The sequence below is a fragment of the Uloborus diversus genome, chromosome 9 (genome assembly GCF_026930045.1).
Source record: "Uloborus diversus isolate 005 chromosome 9, Udiv.v.3.1, whole genome shotgun sequence".
Classification (NCBI taxonomy): Eukaryota; Metazoa; Arthropoda; class Arachnida; order Araneae; family Uloboridae; genus Uloborus; species Uloborus diversus.
In genome coordinates, this window is record NC_072739.1 from 685,620 (window position 1) to 705,657 (window position 20,038).

Genomic DNA, 20,038 nt, shown 5'->3' on the forward strand with positions numbered 1-20,038 from the left:
ATTTGAAAAATGAAATTATGATAATTGAAGAACTATGCAGTCTTAGTGCTTTATCTACAGTATTTATTTTTATTGTAGTTGTTGCATTTTTCTTCAAATGTTTATATACCTAACGCCAACAAGAACATCCAAGTTCTTTAAATTTCAAAGTGTCTAATTCTATATCTAACATATTTTATGGGTGTCAAAAATATGAATTTCATAAGGGCTACTTCGAATGCGTTTATGCGAGCTCACATATCTATTCTTTTGGGTGGATGATGATACATGGAATATTTCGCAGGAGTGAAGTGATGTAGTGTACACATATTTTTTTTCTTTCATTCAATAGATAATCATCTTTTACATCCCTAGTAGCACAAAAAACCGAACGACGTAGAAAAACTTTCAAAACCAATATAGAACTATATTTTCACCGACGTCGAACTACTTAAAAACTTGCCACTTCCGTTACGTTCACGAATATCGGCCCTGAACATTCAGGAATAACGGTCCTGAATATTCAGAAATAACGGTTCTAAAACCGATCGACGTAGAAAAATTTTCAGAAACTACATAGAACTATATTTTTACCCGACGTCGAACTACGTAAAAACTTGCCACTTCCGTTATGTTCACGAATATCGGCCCTGAACATTCAGGAATAACGGTGCCGAATATTCAGAAATAACGGTTCTAAAAACCGATCGACGTAGAAAAAGTTTCAAAAACTACATAGAACTAGATTTTCACCGACGTCGAACTACGTAAAAACTTACCACTTCCGTTACATCCACGAATATCGGCCTTGAACATTCAGGAGTAACGGTTCTATATCGTCACCCCAATTGCTATAAGGCGACGTCATTTTTTCCATTTTTTTTAGATACAATAATTTATAAATAAAGAGTTTTTACACTTCTTTCAAAACATATTCATCAAAATAGAGGTTCATTTTATTAAGTGAGAAGGTTTTGTACTATTGCTCGGCACAAGCATGCAATTTCATACATCAGATGCATTTGTGTTCAAGATACATGAAGCTTAAGCATTTTCCCGATTTTATTCATGTGAAACCGAGCTTTCTATTTACGTACTTAAAGTACAATGAAATGTTAAGAAAAAATCCTTTAAAAAAGGAGAAAATAAACTTTTTAACTCAATATTGAAAGAAAATTAACCTTTTTCTAAAATTCTTAAACGAAAAAACAAGTAAATTGAAACTTAATAAATGATAATAAATAAACTAGGATTAAATAAGACGGTTAAAATCTTTCACGTTTTGTAACTATGATGGCTTCTGCATTTTGCAGTATAATACAGCAAAAATTTCAGAAATAATTTCTGCTTAACATTTTTTGTCAGTAAATAAAAAGTAGTAAAAATAAAGCTTTCTTACAGTAAAAAAAGTCAACCTTCAAATTCCAATAAATATAAAATAATCATTAAATATATTTTACTTATTATGAATCACCATAATATACCTATAAATGACATCTTCAATAAAACAATAACCACATCAGTAAGAGTATACTTATGTTTTTTCTAAGCATGAGACTATAAACTGAAATTGTACTTTTTCAGGAATACTTTTTAGTAGTAATTTTTAAAAGCATTAACAGAGGAATGAGGAATTGAGGCTTTTAGATTTTCTTTCATGCAAGGCATGAAATTACTTAGTAGTTTCTCAGTTTTTGGGAATAAAGTTGTTATTCAAGAGTCAAAGACTACTCGTAGCAAAATAAAGAGTAGAAGCAAAACTATTTCTTAAAATATTTATTAAAAACGAATTAAACAGAACTGGTTTACATAGTATATACAGGAAACACTGCATCAGCTGTAAATATATGAAGTCAATTAAACACACTAAGGTAAAGACCGGAGCAACAAAATCTAATCATCCATTCACCATGGAGAATTGGGATTGTTCGCAGCACTCAATCCTTTCCACACTGAAGTCTTCAGAATACTTAACCAAATCTTGTTTTCACGTATTGAAATAGCATAGGGAGCACCAGCTAAAAAACATAAGAATTAAAAACCATTAAACATTTTTTACTGTACAAAATAATAAACCATCAATTTTTGGCTATTTTGTGATAGATTATGGAAAAGACATGGAGAATTATTTTTCCTACTTATCGATAACTTACAGTCAACTGTATACCAAGTAAGAACAATCTGTTTTTAGACAGTCACAGGGGAGAATTGAATTAGTCATGTTGATTGTACCAGTAATGTAATGTTAAAATTGCAAAAAATGCACTTTACTTTGAAATAGTATGAATGGCTCAGCCAAGGAGTTTTGGAGTCGAACCTCCCGAATAGAACTCTCAATTTCAACACATATAGCAGGGTTTAGTTTTTTACCAGGACATGGAAAAAAACTAGGTTTTTTGCAGGTAGAAACTGTGGTGAAAAACCTAGAAAATATTGTCAGCCTGCTTAATCAGGCAACGGTTGAATGAATACCCTGTTTATATGAATAAAACCTCTAAACCTCTTGGTACCGAATATTTCTCCACAGAAGCAATGTTAAAGATCCCCCCTTAATCGAATAATTTCCCCCAATAATTAAATAATATTGATTAGCATTTGTTAATATTTTTGTTGAGAAAAATTTTGAACTGACTAGATCTAGATCTTTTGAACTATCTAGATATAAGCTAAGAACAGCTATTGACGTAAAAATGTAAAACAATAATTTTCGCTATCAATAGGAGAGGAAACATTCATTTTCCATCAAAATAACTCTTCTAATCCACCTAATTTCTTTTGTCGTTGAGAAATATACACGTTTCAGACAGTAATAAATTGATAAATACAGTACGCTCTTGGTGTCACGAAATCGAAGGAACAGTAAAATATATATATATATATATAGGCAGAGTTTTCGACATAACAAGGTCATAATCATAATAAAATACTATTCTAAAAATTAGTCATGATCACTAAAAATAAGTGTAAATATGTAACGAAAAAAAGTCTTAGTTGAGAATAACAATTGAAATTTTTTAAATGAGTCAAAATTAGAGAAAAAAGAATGCTCTAGTGAAGTAGCAAAACATAATAATTATCACGACTAAACTTAGCAAAGATTTCGAATACCAAATTGCAGAATGGTTTCAAATGAGATTCAAGCGCCCCAACACAAAAAAAGGTGCTCAAAAGATTGCACCATTCCTTGTGTCTCTAAAGGGGGTCCCCGTTCATCTCCCCTTTTATGGAGGTGAAAATAGAGTCAAAAGGTTCAACCAAATGGTGTGAAAAGTTTTAGGTACGTACGTTTTTTAGGCTTCTCTGCAGGCTTGGCAAAGTATCGGACACTACGGTAAAAACCCTGGTTTTTACCGTCCTGTCCAAAACTATATTTATAGAAAAATTTTAGTTTGTGACAAAACATCAAAAACAAAATAAAATGTGTCAGAGAAATGTTTTATACTGAACATTTATTCAATGTGAACATTCAACTTATTTATGCAGCTGATTTTAATCTAATTACATAGAAGTTAAATTCTTGATTAAAATTTTAATTTTTATGCATTAATTATTTATTTTTTTTGATAAAGTAATCAAATTTCCCTATGTTTATACATGTGCAAATGAAAGTGGGGTTGGCAAGGTTTATAATGCCCTGTTCAAAACCCTTGTGTCCAAAATTACTTTCTGAGAAAATATGACAGAATAAAATGTGTCAAAATTATGTTTTTTTTTTCTTTTTTTTTTTGACTATTTAATATATTTATTCAACGTGAACATTCAAGTATAAATATATATGTATTTATACAACTGATTTTAATCCAATTATGTAGAAATTAAATTCTTCATTAAAAATTTCAATTTGTATGCATGTTTTTTTCCCAGCCATAAACCAAATTTTTTGACATTTGTGCATGTGTACAAAAGAAAATGTTCAAAATATTAGTGAAATAATCGACTTAAATGCAAAATTTTTTACAGTTATAGGATGTATTATACATCAAAGGTATGAACCAAAAAAAGGATATTCACAAGCAGGGGCGGCAAATAGGGGGGTCAAGAGGGGGCGGTCGCACCCCCAAATATTTTAAGCAGAATGATAGAAAATGGGTGAATTCAAATTATGTAAATCGGAAATCAATGTTCATTTTAAAAAATCTCGCTGGTTCTCAGTAAATATTTGATGAAACTCGACGCATTCCCAGACTAGAAAAAGTGTTTTTCGTTATTTGGATGATGACTTAAATTCATGAAGTATTTTCCGGCCTTTTCAGAACATAGAAAAGTGATAGAGAACCATGGTTAATTTTAACTAAAGAAGACATTTCCTCATTTTGGCTAAATATTTCATACTTGTGTGCCCACTGTAACGATGGCATGTTCAATATGAGTGGCTCGTGCAAAGTGGTGTGGCTGCATGGTTTTCACAAGAAAAGTCCTTGATATTATTCAATAAATTTTATGCTCATTTTTTAAGTGTATATTTATTTGATGAGTGTTTATCTTTTTCTTCTGCTAGAAACACGTTTCAGCTGCTCAATGCATTATATGCTTTCATAGAAACTTCTTAAAAATGCATATGATTATTGAATTAAAAAAAAAAAAAAACATATCAACAAATATCTTTTATGGCGCTCTATAAGTATACAATCTCGGAGTGACAGAATATGGTCTTCACGAGTTAAAACCATAAAATTATTTCTCTATAACTTCAAAGCAGTGATTTGACGATTGGAAGATTTATTGCAAAACAATTCTTTCAATGGTGAAAAAGCTCATGCCCTTTACCATGTATGACTTTGTTTGAATTTTTATTCAATTTGTTTGTATTGAGGAAAGTTTTTGAAAAATGCTTTACTCTATCAAAACATCTTCAATCCACTACCCTTAATTTTCAGACTATTCAAACCACAGTTCCATCTACAATTGATCTGTGCAGCATACTACCATAGTTCAATCTACAATTGAAACTGAAACTAGATTTTATATAGATGCATATTTCAATCAATCGTGAAACCTTTCAAAAAATTCTTCCTCCGAGCCAATTTTAAAAAGGTGCGAAAAAAAAAAGTGACGAAAACCCACACACACGATGTAAAGTCAAACATTGTTTTCTTAATATTTTGTATGAAGTAATCAATTCAGTTTCGAATGAAATTAACATAAGATTTGATGATATTTTTTTTCTGTATGGTTGGCTCTATATTATCTGGATTGGATGTTGAAAACAAAAAATAAAATGTTTCAATTTTGAGTAAAATTTTTAGCACAAGGCAAGAAAAATTACAAGCAATATACCGACAGACCGGTTATCACATCCAGAGACTGCAGTTTTGTCCTTGTTATGGACTCATCAGTCTGGAATAGTGAATAACAGAGCTGGATGCAGAAGACATCTCATTGAAGCTGAGAGCGCCTATGAGACTAGATTATTCAGTGATGTAAAATTAAGCCCTTCACAATTTTTGAAGTTGCCTGGGTGATTTTAAGAGCAAGATATAAAAAGTGTTTTCATACATAACTTTGTTACTTCAATTATTTTTTGATTTTTCCTATCAGCTCAGCTAGTAGAGAAAGATTTCTTTGTCTCAGGAGGTTAGAGAATTATTTTCGAAACACAATGGGCAAAAAAAATTTCTATTTAGTTGTATTGGTAAAACAGCACGACACTGGGCACTGACAGATTAGTAACACGATTTCCTGCTCTTCCGAATTCGAAAAATCATGCACTAAAACTTTCCCAAGAGGTATAAAAACTTGAGTATCGAGATGTTTTGTGCGATAACGTATTAGAAAATGAATCAAAATTTTAATTGTTTCCAAACACAAATTTTTATTCATAGTAAACCGATTTTATGACCACTCCCTGTTAGATAATGTGTTTTGTACCACACTGTAGTAATACAAAAAAGGCAATTATAGAAAATATGAAATTTTTATATTATTAAATAGATTTTTGGTATAAATAAAATTTATATAAAAATACCTTCGATTTAAAAATAAAAGCAAATAAATCATTTTTTTAAGCAAATAAAACGTTAAAAGTAGAAATATGCAGGAACACTGCAGACACATGTTTTGGCATTACAAGGAATATCTTTTTCAATCCACAAAATGTGAGCTTATGTGTTAAAAATATCCGAAAAAAGTCGGATATTTTTGTAGGATGTCTTTACATTCATTAGCTCACTTTATGCACTACTGAAAGAGACCTTCCTTGCAACGCAGAAGCACAGGTCTGCAGGATTTCTGCACATTTGTGTTTTAACACTTTATTTGCTTTAAAAAATTATTTATGTTTGGCAACTAGAACTATAATAGGTTGATATAATTTGTTTTAATTCTAACTTGGTTAATCATACCTTTTATTTATTTGCTTTCTTCTAATTTTAAAAAATAACATTTTTGTAAAATTTTTGACACAAGCAAAAGTTTTTAAATGATGCATAATTAAATTTCAGACGAAGTTTTGTTTTAAAAACTATTATGTGGACATGGAGGTCTATACTACAGTTCCAATGAGTTCAAAATTCATCATGTGTTTGTCTGTGGTTCTTAAAGTATATTTGATATTCAGTATTCGGCCAGGTAGCAGGGTTCATACCCTTTAGGCAGAAAAAAATTCAAGCACTTTTCAAGTACTTTTCAAGGTAAAAAATTTTGTTTTCAAGGCAATATCATAAATTTGTACTAAAAATATTGTATGCAGATTTCATTTACTACAAACACATAGAAATAAGGCAATAATACAAAAAAGTATAGGAAAACAAAACTGTTTTTTCTACAACAAGAGACGCTTTGATGAAAGATCTACTGCGTTGAAAGTCTTTCTGAAAATGTTTGAAAAGTTCGGTCATAAAGAGAAGCAGATACCAAGAGGTTTAATTTTGAGGTTTTTCAAACGTTGCAGCAGTCAGAGGTTTGTATATTTTCTAGAATCAGCAAATTAATACTTATGAAAGGGGTTTTTTTTTTTTAAGTGCTTTTAACTTTAATGGGAAGAAACTAAAATACCCAAGTTCAATGGCATTGCCAGAGAGGAGTTTTTGAAGTCACTCCCCCCCCCCCCCGGTTTCAACATTTATTTCCAGTACCATACAGTGGTTTATTACAATATAAAGGTCAGGACAAAAACACTACCCAGAAAGTTATTTCAGTTTGCACTATTAAGTTCTAAAAATATTAGGTTTGCAAATCATTTATAAGTATGCAAATCAATTATTCGTATGTATTTATTAGCTGTTCAGCCAATAAGGCATTTCAACTGTCCTCGAGTAAATTTAAAAATTAGGAAGTAAGAAAAGTTTATGAAAGTCCACAGTCCAGTCTCTACACCTCAAAATATACAAAAGCAGCTTAAGCAGTGATAAATACTCTGAATGCAAACTTGAGCCTATTCAGCTTTCATTGATTAACTTGCAATAGACAATAAATGTGCAAGTTCAGATTTATAGAGCCATATTTCGGAATCGAAAAGATTTAAGGGGGTCCGGGACACATTTTGAAAAATTTTTTATTATGTACTTTAGAGTTTTGAAGTTTTCTGAACTGATTCATCATTTATTTAATAAGCAAAATCATAACATAAATATGAAAAAAAATTATTTTTTTATTTAAATTTAATTAGTTTTTTTCAAAAAAATGGGGTTGCTTTAAATTGCTATAACTCAAAATATTGTTGGTCAATTTTCAATTTTTTTTCAAAAAAGTATGCACAAATATCTAAGCTTTAATTTTTATTCGCCGATTTTAAAAATATTGATTCAATAAAAAATAAAAAATATTTGAAGAAAAATTTCGAAAAATTCGAAGATACTTTTTTTTAAAAAAATCATAATTTTTGCAGTAAACGTTTTTTTCAAATTCGCCGAATAAAAATTAAAGTAAATTGCTTGAAAAAGATATGCTCCAAGTTTCATTACTTTATCTCTATCGGTTCCTGACTTATAAGAGTTTGAATGCAAGAAATCGGGAAAAATTGCATCATGGAGAAAAACGCGTTTAAAGTTTTAAAGTTATGTACACATTCGTTAGATGCATGCAACAAAAATAACTATAACTTTCGTTCTATTTAAGGTAGAAACAAGATTCAAACGTCCTCTTAAGCAGAAAAAAACGGAGCAATTTTTCAAATTATAAAAAAAAATTGCAAAATTTGAGGATTTTTGTGTCCCGGACCCCCTTAAAAGAAGTTGACATGTATTATGACAAAAGTAGTTTTATTTTGGGAAAAAATGGGTTATTGTTGAAATTAGAATTTAAATTTAGAAAGGCAATAATATTCAGGTGTAATTGTGATTTGTGAGTTCATAAAAAATTACCTGAAAGTTTCAAAGAGCAAAATGGGGCGGGGGGGGGGGGGAATAATTTTTAAAACTAAGACCCCTATTACTTGAATATACATATGTACAACAATAACTTTTGCTATGCATACAATTCATAAAATAGTTTATTAAGTCAAAATATTCTGCATAGAAATACCATGCCCAGTGCCTGTTGATAACCAGCAACAGGCACTGGGCCTAGCTAGGCTGGTACTGGTCAATTTATTAGATCCAAATGAAGATGAAAGACCCTCCTTAAGCTATCTACCCCTTTGCTGATTAAAGCCTCTTTCAGTAAGCTCCAAGTACCCGCAGTAAAGTAGTAATTTTGAACATTTGAGGAAAAGGGGAAAATTGGAGATATAAGGAGGTAAAAGCATAAAAACGAACACTACTGGATTTCAAGTGAATAATCATAACACAACCACCCCTGTTATACACCTTATTTATTTTAGCAGACATAAAAAAATGATGTACTTATAAATAAAATTATATAAATCAACTTTATATTTAAAATACAAACTTTAAGTTAATTTGTTAGGTGCTCAACTGCTGAAATTTAAATTTAAAAAAAAAAAATCTCTGTTATGACCAAAAATTAGGTAAAGATAATCATTCAAAATTGCAAACATAAATAAGCAAATAATTAAACAAGACCAAGGTAATAAATTCTTTAACTCTTTAGTTATTAAAATAAAAAAAATAAAATAAGCTAATATGATGTAGCAGTGTCAAAATAACTACTAATTGCCAAAAATATAAAAATATTTACAAAATGCAAAAGGATTGAAATCTCAAACAACGGAAGCAAATTTTCGCGAATTAAGTTTAATGTTGTCATGTTTCCCATAAAATAAACTTATATTTTACTGAAATTAAACATAAAATATGCTAATCTACGGTAGCAAATATGAAAATAACATCCGATTAGTGAATATATTTAAATATTTGCAAGATGCAAAAAGATTGAAATTTCAAACACGAGAAGCAATTTTTCGCAAAGTCCGAGTTCGTTCGACGTGGCATGTTTCCCATGAAATAAATTTATTTGTTTTTCATTAAAATTAAACAAAAAATATACTAATCTAAGGTAGCATATGCGAAACTAACATTTGATTAGCCAAAATATTTAAATATTTGCAGGATGCAAAAAGATTGAAATTTCAAACACAAGAGCAATTTTCCGCGAAACCCGAGTAAGTTCAATGTTGTCATGGTTTCGAAATTAATTTCTTTCTTAATTAATGAAATTAAACAAAAAATCAACTAATCTAAGGTACCATATGTCAAAATATCTTTCGGTTGTAAAAAACATCAAAATATTTACAAGATGCAAAAGGATTGAAATCCCAAACACGAAAGCAATTTTTCGCGATGTTGCATACTGAACACATGTTCAGAAAATTGCATTGGTGAAATACTTTTTTAAAACTTCTAAGCACAATTCGTTGATTTTTGAGAGAATTTAAGCACTAAGAAACTTTTTCAAGGTTTTAAAACTTTTTCAAGCACTTGAAAATGAACTTTCTTTTTTCAAGCACTTTTCAAGGTTTTTCAAGGGCGTACGAACCCTGGGTAGTGACAGGTCGAGTATGCGGCACTCGGCCAAAGTGCTCGTCTCTAATAGGGAGAATTCTCAAACATACAAACACTGGCACACTTAAATACAAGATGATTCTTTTGAATAGTTCATTGATAGTTAAGAATCGAGTGAAAACTGATAACATTAAAAAATTTCATGATAACAAAAAGTGATTATTTGAACATGCAAATGAATAGAGAAAATTGGGACTGAGGGATTTTGATAACAGCAATAAAGGATTGATAACATTGACCCCAATCATATAAGGCAGAGACTACTGTACATTTTCTATAATATGATTTCTTACCATTTTTGTCCGGGTCTGCAGCAACATTATTGCTTGTTGAGTATATCCCAAAACTAACTTTCCTGCAGATTTTTCAAACACTAACTAGGTAACAAATCTGTAATAGAAAAAGAAAAATGAATGCAAACAGCAGAACTATCCATAAACTAAACACACACACACAAAAGGGGGTAGGTACTTTACATAAATTAGACAAACATCAAAGTTAGAAATCAATAAAAATCCTACTGGTCCTTCGGACTAGTCAACATGAAAATGTACTAGTCTGCAGACAAAATCATTGGTCCGCTTTAAATTTAACCAATAAATATGTCTGTACGTAAAATTATTTACGCTTTAGGATTGCATTTATTAAGTAATCTTTACTAATAATGAAACTGAAAGTCTGTATTTGGATCTCTGTCTATTACGCGTATAGCACCTAGACTATTTGGCCGATTTCCATGTAATTCGGCAAACACTTCAAAGCGATTTTTTCAAAATTCGATTTTGTTCTTTTTCTATTCCAATTTTAAGAACATTTTACCAAGCAAATTATCATAACATGGACAAACAATTGCCAACAATATGTGCCAAGGGGTGAGCAAATTAACATAGCAAATTGATGAGGAATTCATCATCCATCATTTGTAAATATACAGGCGAACCAAATGACCTTTTAATTTTCTACGACGTGCAAAGCCGTCCGGGTACCACTAGTTTTAAATATAACTTTCTTATTTTTAACTAATTGATTTAACATTAAATAAAGCACTACATTCAAAAATTTTTGTTTGGCAATAAACATTTAAATTTTAAACAGCCAAGTGTTATGTATGAAAACTAATTTCATTAATCAACCCTTAAAATGGGCTACCAAAAATTTGATAATTTAATTTTGCCATTTTTACTTAGTTTCAAATGCTGAATAAAATGTGGATGATTCATATAAATTATGTACTTGTACATCGATTTGAAAAAAAAAAGTCAATGAATGGTTTGGCTAATAATTAGTTCAGGCATCAACTAGGCTTATATGCTTTTGAATTTTTTCTAGCAAAGTGTGATCATAAATTGCCAGGCGCTGGTGGTACCGAGGACCACCGATTTTTTTTTTTTTTTTTTGTGGTCTGATTAGTGATGTAAAATACCTGGGTATTTATTTTTAGGGGTAAATACCCAGGGTATATACCCGTGTAAATACCCAAATTGGGTATATACCCGGGTATTTTTTTCAAAAATTTATATTCAACGAAAATACTTTTCTGTATGTATTCCACTATGTATATATATATATATAACCAACCATATACAAAACAATAAATTTTTGCCCAAAAATTGTATTTTGATCACATATTCAAAGAGTGTGAAACAACTTAGCAATCTAATATGATATTCGCATTAAATGTGTTGAATATGCTTAATCAATGTTGATAGCCAAATTTCAGATATAAAAAGCCATTCTACAAAAAGTAAAAAGCTTAACTGATTACAAAAAAATAAACATCAATTTTTTAAGGTCCTAGTCTTTTATAACCCAGTAATATATCCCTGCATGACATCAAAATGTAACGAGATGCCGCTCAATTTTTTATTTTTCTTTATTTACCTATATCCTATATGCAGAAATTTCCTCCAAACCTAGTTCAAGTGTTTAGGTGTATTCTGCAGATAACGTATCAGTCCTTAGTTCGCTTAATTCATTTTGATATTTTGACTTTCACTTTATATTGTACTAGCAAAAATACCCGGCGTTGCCTGGGTCAGTAATAATTATGAGAAACAATCGTTACTTGCACTTGTTTTCTGCTTTAAGTGAAAGAATTTAAAACACACCTTTTGGACATGATTACAAATCCAGCTTCTTCCTTACCCATAAAAGTAAAATAGCAAAGGGTATAAAAAGAAAAATAGTATTCATTTTGAAACGAAAGCACGAAATTTAAGCATATACAAAATTAAAGAATGGGGTCGTTTCCAAAATTATAAAAGTATTTTTTTCTGAAAGAGCATGCTCAAAAACATAGGCTCTGACCATTTTTTTTTAAAAATTGTTTAAGTTTAATATTTAAAAAAAAAATACTTAAATCGGTGCGCTTTCATGGTTTACGCTCCTGCCGATGATATCACAAATGATGAAATGCCATTCAGTGTTGCCATTCACAGAGCAAAATATTTAATTCGCATCTTTACTCACGTGTATTGGCAACGATATGGTTGATAGCAAGCGTAGAGCGCAATTTTAATTCGCTTATTGATTATCATAACATGGAAACGCGGTAGAAAGATGCACCAAAGAGCATCATTTGTGACGTCATCAAGACCACGCCGTGTTTGAAAGATCAGACATTTTAAAAAATTAATTAAAAAATAACTGTTGGGAAAATGAAAGTATTTTCTGGGTCCATGTTATTATTTTTCTTTTGCTTATTCTATCAATTTCAGTGACAAAAAGTAGTACTTTTGACTGAAGGAAACAACTCAATTTCCGAAATATGAAATTAAACTTCACATGTTTCAGAAGATTTATCAGTTAATACTTATTTTTTTTAATCTTGGAGTCGTACCTTCTCTGTATGTCTATTGAGGTAAGAACTGTTTAAAAAAAAAATGTATCCGTAATCCCTTTATACTTGCTTTAGTTACTTTGGGAAATTTCAATTTTTGTGGGTTCTTTGTGTGATTTTAAATCTTACCGAATTTGCAGGAATCGTTTTGAGATACGTTGGATAATGCTCCCCCTCATTACTTTGTAAAACGGTATATGTTATTAATTTTCGTTAAAGAAATATTGTCACCAGATGCTGAGATACTTTTGGTCACCATAAAATGTCGCTAAACAGTTTCATCCGAAATGTTTCTAAACTAAGTAGTAAAATTTGGCGATTGTTTGAATTTAAATGGAAAATAATCAGCCAAATCCATTTGCCAATCTTGTTGAAAAACTCTTTTTTAAGATTTAACTTGAGAAAAGCCTCGAACAGTCAGGCGAAACGCAAAAATATTCAACAATACAACAATTCAAGCTATCAACTGGGAGTTGAGATGATACACTAAATAATGAATTTGGTTGATGAAAGCATTCGAACATTTAACAAAAAAGCTCATAACTCGTTTTTTATACAACTTAGAATTTTCTAACAGATGCCATCTTCAGCAGAAAAATTAGCGCTTTCGATGGATACATAATTTTGATATGTACACGTATTTTTTCACCCCCATATTGGGTCTTTTATGCGATAATTGGGACTAAAATTGGAATAAAAAGGGAACTATCAATCGGATTTTTTTCGAACTGGTCTATAAACCTTCCCAGTACCAAACTGAAGAAACGGTGAAAGTTTCAGCCAAATCTGTCGGGTAGTTTCTGAGATCTTAGGGAACAAATTTACCAAACTCCATTTTTATATAGATAGATTTCAAGCATATGTATTGAGTGTGAGAAAAAATAGAGACGTTACAGCTAATATGCTTTAATTTAAAGAGCAAAATAATTTAAAAAATAAATGCAGTACAACATAAATGTTAGCATAACAATACTTGATTGTTCCTTTTTCAGTAAAATGTGTTTAAAGATGTTTTACGGTTTATGTTTTTTAAAAAGAAAATCATCACCTTTTGATATCACCTAATTTTCTTTTTGCAAAATGCCCAGTTACTAGGGAATTTACCCTGCCTTTGGATAAATACTCAAAAAAAAAAATTTAACCTTCCCACCCTACATCACTATTTGGGTGTATTAAAAATAGTTTGAATAAATTTTCATCATGAAGTACCGAGGAGAAAATGCAAATGAGCAAGGCAACAGAAAACAATATTTTGATTTTTTTTTTGCTTATTAATGTGAAAACCGTTTCTATATTTGCCTGGTTATCACTTAAACAGCAATAAAATAAATAAATAACATCATAGTCTTAATAACTTCTCAGTTTATTCTTTCAAACATCCCTCATGCTTCCTTTTTTTCCCTTTTGGATATGACTAAAATAGATTGTGATTTTGAAATCCTGAAGTTCATCTTTGAATTACTTATTTCTCCAATCATGACATTGAAAAGAAAGATTCTTTGGTTCACGATAGGTTTCTTTCATAATTTCATCAAATCTTTCAATAAAAAATATTATAAACTGTGTTATATACATATGTATGTATCAGTTTTACCAATTATTTCATATTTAGATTTTTATAAAAAAAAAAATCTCCCATTCAGTTTTTGCATTTTTTTGTAAAATACCCAGTTTTTGGGTATTTACCCAGGCCTTGGGTAAATACCTGGGTAAATACCCAAAAAATATTTACCTACCCACTGGGTATTTACCCGATCCACATCACTAGGTCTGATGCAGGTTTCACTTGTCTGGGACCAGTGGACCAGCCATAATTTTGAACGCTGAACATTTTGCACTATTAACAACAAAATGAACTAATTTCATACACAAAATAAGTGAAACTAGAAACATTTTTTAGTGTTCAAAACCTAAAAGCCCTTGCACTGAAATACAAAAACAAAATTTTGAGCAGCAAAGGTAAACACACTTTCAATCAATATCTAATATTTGAATTGAAACACCGACATATGCATTTTAGACCAGAAAAACAACTCCTTTTTTTTCCCAATAATAGTGAAATCCTTTTCCTCATTTAGTAAAAAGGGACCCTTGTCGAAGTGTACCAATAAAGTTATTTCATCCACCCCAGATCAATATAAAATGCATTGGATTAAAATGAAACTGAGAAACTAATTCCTAATCCTAAGTAGAAAGGGGAAGTCTGCAAAAATTATTTGCATCTTAAAATGCTAATCAAGAAAATGCATTTGAACAAAGTACTTCAAAAGAACTTACAGGACCAAAATAGTTTGGAACATAAAACCATCTTAGATGCATAGGAAATAATATTATTTGTACATTATTTGCTAACAAATCTTATGCAAACATTACTTAATAAATTTATCTCTGCCATAAACAATAAAACAAATATCAAAGCAAGTGTATAAATTAAAATCTTAAGGGGTAAGAAAAGAACTGAAATTATTGGGGGGGGGGGGATGCTACCTCAATTTTTAAAAGCTGGAAAATAAAAATAACATGGAATAAGATCAACTTAAGTTCAACACACATTCCAAATACTCAACTCACAATAAGAAGAAATAGTGTTGTAAATAATACAAAAATCAGCCAAAAACTACAGAATCATAGCATTTTATATTTTGTAACTTTGCTTGTAATGTTACTTACTTAAATTGTAGTGCAAAATGATGTTTCAATATGCTGAATCCAACTTATCAATGGCGATGCTTCTTTCACAAAGTTGCCATGCCGTTTGCCTTGCCGCCATACAAATACAGAATGAAAGTAGCGTCATCATGATCACGTGACATCCGGTTCCGTAAGTGGTCTTGGTTAAAGTTATACAGATTCACGTCGAAATTGGTCAAAAAACGTTTTTCGATGTTTGCAATTTTTTCTATTTTACTACTGATTTCTATACAAATAAGAATATCGCTATATTTTCGTATAATAAAATGACATATTGATTTCAAACGTAAAAATAAGCAGTAAAAACTTCGAGGCATTTCTTTTAGTGATTGTTTCGATATCTACAGCTTCAAAGTTTTTTTTTCTTTTAATAAACTGCCAATGAAAATATACCAAAGCAAAAGTATATTTATTTTCCTCATTTGATTTAAAACAGCTTAAATATGAAATTTTTAAAAAAATGTCGAAATAAAAACATATTTCGGCACAGAACTATGTTTAGAAAACCATATGGGGATTATTTTATAGATTGATGTCGAAGTATGTCGGTGTCACAATATTTTCTTTCGACATTAAACGACTTTTTTCGACGTTCGCAAAATTTTTCTATTTTTCTCCTAAATTGCGTATTTATAAGAAAATTACGAAAGAAACGCTTTTAATTATGGCTAACTATTTTAAAAAAATCGAAACAAGAAGTAAAAACCACTTTTTATATAAAGCCAGTGAAAAAAATATACTTCGACATAGTTCTATATTTTAAAAACTGTATCCGTTATCAATCGGGATTCAAAACGTCGATCTATGTCGGTCCTACGTCGTTCTATATTTTTGTGCTACTAGGGATTTGCACATGCTCATGGCCTTACAGCATCCCCCCCCCCGTCATTTAAATACTGTAACAAAAATCATTAGAATTTTACAGGTGAAATCAAATGTTATCGATCATGTAGATTTCACGCGAAATGTGCTCTGTAAAACCTGCCCCGAAACTGACTCCCCCGACCCTGTGTTATACATGCTCTCATTTACTTTAAAAAGTGCTGGTTTACACTCTCGGTACACTCTCGATGTTTATTCTCTTGAGGGGATATTCCATAGCATTTCAAAGGGATAGGCATAACTGTATTGATTGTACATTTATTTCTATAATAGGATTGGCAGCATGGCAAAAACTAGGTGTTCTAGTAGTTTATCCCCACCCACCCCCTTGCTGAGCCTCTCATTGGGGCATTATAAGAAGAAAAAAGGAAGGAGGGGGGTTGTCTGATAATTTTGGATGGAATAGTGATAATAGCTTTACTCAAGGGTAGAGGACGAGTGGGGGGGGGGGAGACTCGTTATTTTTTTCAGCTGCGGCTAAAGCACTGTACAGGAATCCCTCGTATAACACAGTATATTCGTTCCATGTAAGATCGAAACCGTGTTATACGAGACTTTTCTTAAAATAACATTTTTACTTATTTTTAATACTAATTATGTATGTGCATGAGAAATATCAGTTTATATATATATAAGATATATCGTAATATATCGAAACCGTGTTCCATGTTATATCGAAACCGTGTTATACGACACTTAGAAATAATGCAAAGCAAGGGCTTTGTACCGTGTTATATCGAAACCAAGTTTCATAAAAACAAAACAAAAACTTATTAGCGTTATCAACCGTTAGCAGAATGTATTAAAAAAATGAAATTCCATATTTTTTAAACATAACTCCCGTGTTATATCAAAAGCTTGAAGTATTAAATTCAAGTTTCGTACCGTGTAATATCGTAACTGTGTTATAATAATCGCAAATTTGGTACCGTGTAATATCGAAACCGTGTTGTAGAAGTACAGTGTTATACTAGGGACGCCTATATACTACTCTGTGCACTAGCTGAGTGTTCAGAGCTTTAGGTGTGGCAGGTGTTGTACGTCGCGTGGTTGCTTCGGTCCTTGATCATTTATGACGACATTTGCGAATGAGGAATTAGTAAAATTGCGTAAAATAAAGGAGGACAATTGTAGATTAAAGCACCTCTAAAATATTTTAAGTATACATTGTAGAGGTGCGACATCGATGGCTAAACATCGATACAAGAAAATAAAACATCGATGATATTGATTCATCGAAGAAAAAACATTGATGTTTTAAAACATCGATCTTTTTATCAATACATAACATACATTTTTGAATATACTACATACACTACAGATTTAGTACATATATGATAGTCTCCTGTGTAAGTCAGTAGTGAAAACTGTTTCTTAATGGACCAGTGATTTAATTTCTGCTAAAAGGCAATTTTTGAGAAGCCAAGAGTTTCAAAATACAATTTTATTTTATTTCTTTCTTATGCTCTCAGGCCTCAGACTCCACGATTTATTTTCAAAATGCGTCGCAAGTAAAGAATAGAGAGATGTTTCAAAACAACCACTTTTTATTAATCTGCGACATAGATAAATGACGAAAGCTCTAATTACCCCTATATTTATTATCTTTGTTTCACTCTTAGCTTCTCGCACGTTCTAATCCGATACTCTGGTACGCAGTTAGGGCATTGGTCAGAACTTTGGATAACTCACTTCCTCTTAGCCGGAGGAAGCCTTTCGCCGCTTTCATGGGGAGGATTTCGGCTGTGCTGCCAGCTTGGCTACTTTATCGCTGGTTTGGCAGATATTTGGCGAAGATGCCATTTGGCGGCTTTCTTTTGTATTTCATTGCTCAGTTTGGATCCAGTGATGGGTTTTAAATTGGATGTGTAGATTTTTTTCATAACAAAAATGCCGTCTATAACTGCTCATAAAAGCAAGCATTGAAATGTTACAACCTCAGGGAAAACGGTTAATCTATGGCAGGAACGGATACAGAAAAAAACTTTTGGAGGGGACCCGAAAATTGCATAGCGCACCTCCCTCCTCCCCCCCCCCCCCAACACAATGTTTCATACCAAAGTTTTCACGACTTTTATTTTTTAATGTTTTTTTTTACGATCACTTAGGGCCTTTTCGTCTACTTTTAGGTGCATAAATATTATGCACTAATTTGCTTTAAATGTGGATGTAAAATATCTTTAACATTTCAGGCAAATTAAATACTAAACCCAATATAATGTCAGCGAGATGTTATTATATGAACGGTTTTAATTAGGAACATTGTCATAATGATTACAATACGAGGGCAGCGCAGGCCCGGCTCTTGGGGAAGGCGGCCGCCTAAGGCGGCAAATTTCGAAGTTGAAACATATATATTTTAAAAGTATGAATGTTTGTTTCAGCGTCATAAAATTCACTGCTTCATGCTAAAACAAAAAAAAAGAATTTAGATTGTGTACCAGTGCTTGGATATGCAAAACATAGTTCGGAATTTAACAGGAAATTCAATTTAATTTTAGAGGCGGCGAATTTAGTGAAGCGTGATTTAAAAGTCATTTTAATATATGTTTCAGTGTGATAAGTTGAGCTATTTTAATGTTAAAAAAGATAATTTCAAGTGTGTAGCAGTGCTTGGATATGCTAAACCCAGTTTGGAATTTAACAAGAAACTCACTTTAATTTTAAGCACTTTAAAATAATTTTTATTTTCTTAATATATTATTATTTTATATTATTATTATTAGTATTCAATGCGAGGGGGCGGCATTTGTCAATATCACCTAGGGCGGCAGAATTCCTAGAGTCGGCCCTGAGGGCAAGGCTTTTAAATAAATCCATACCTCATTTGAGTTTTTATAAATTAATTTATGTTTTAGCTGTAAAATATCATGTAATTAGGAAAATCAACTTTATAAGTTTTATTGAAGAATTCAGAAGCTCAGGCCCGGATCTATGCAACCGCAGGCCCCACAGCACTAAGGGGCCAACGACCCAAGAAACCAAGAAAAAAAAATAAAAGGAACCTTACTCAAATTTAAAGATGGAAATATTTTTGTAATGTTTTAGTAAAAATTTCAGGAAAATTAGAAACTCGACGCATACTACGCATCAAGAACAACAGCGAATCTTAACTAATAGGAGCCGACATTGAAATTACAAGGTTTGTTGAATTTTGGGAGATGGAAACAAAGTCAATTTATGAGAGACTTGTTTCCTTGCTGACATAATTTATAAATAAGATAAGTGTTCAAAAATCGGGCTTAAAAGCCCACATAACTATCTAGAAGGTAGAAATATTAAAGCAGTTTAAAATTTATAACAAACACTCTCTTCATTATTGAGGGGAGGGGGAGAGGAGTGGGAGATAAGCAATCCAGTAGGCGATTTGCGGCATTGCTGAGTTTTTGCTGGAGGGCCCAAAATTTTCAAATCCGGGCCTGCAGAAACTATTTCTTTGCGAATTTCAAAGCAGTTACTGATTTGTTTTTAAAGCCGTGATGCAGTTGAAATGACATTTTGAAACTACCTGCTGTTTCCATTAATATAGGTATTACAAAGAAACTACATGTGAGTTCTTTCATTTTGCATTTTTATGAGCTGAAAACGAAATCTATTATTTCGAAAACAGCTTCCTGGATCAAAATGACTCTTTTAAGAGTGTCTACACATTTTTTAAAAAAATTATTGAATCCATAAAAGAAGAATTCATGGACGAATCGCGAAATTATGTTCCCTTAAATTAGAAACCAATGTGTAAAAATGCTTT

General features: G+C 31.3%; 1 long non-coding RNA gene across 1 annotated transcript; it reads right to left on the reverse strand.

The window, feature by feature from the left end:
- Positions 1 to 1,785: 1,785 nt before the first annotated feature.
- Positions 1,786 to 15,465, reverse strand: LOC129229897 (uncharacterized). The gene is made up of 3 exons (XR_008581124.1): positions 15,388 to 15,465; positions 10,172 to 10,268; positions 1,786 to 1,997 (listed from the first exon to the last, which is right to left on the reverse strand). It is a non-coding gene; the product is annotated as an uncharacterized LOC129229897 (long non-coding RNA).
- Between the last annotated feature and the right edge of the window lie 4,573 nt (positions 15,466 to 20,038).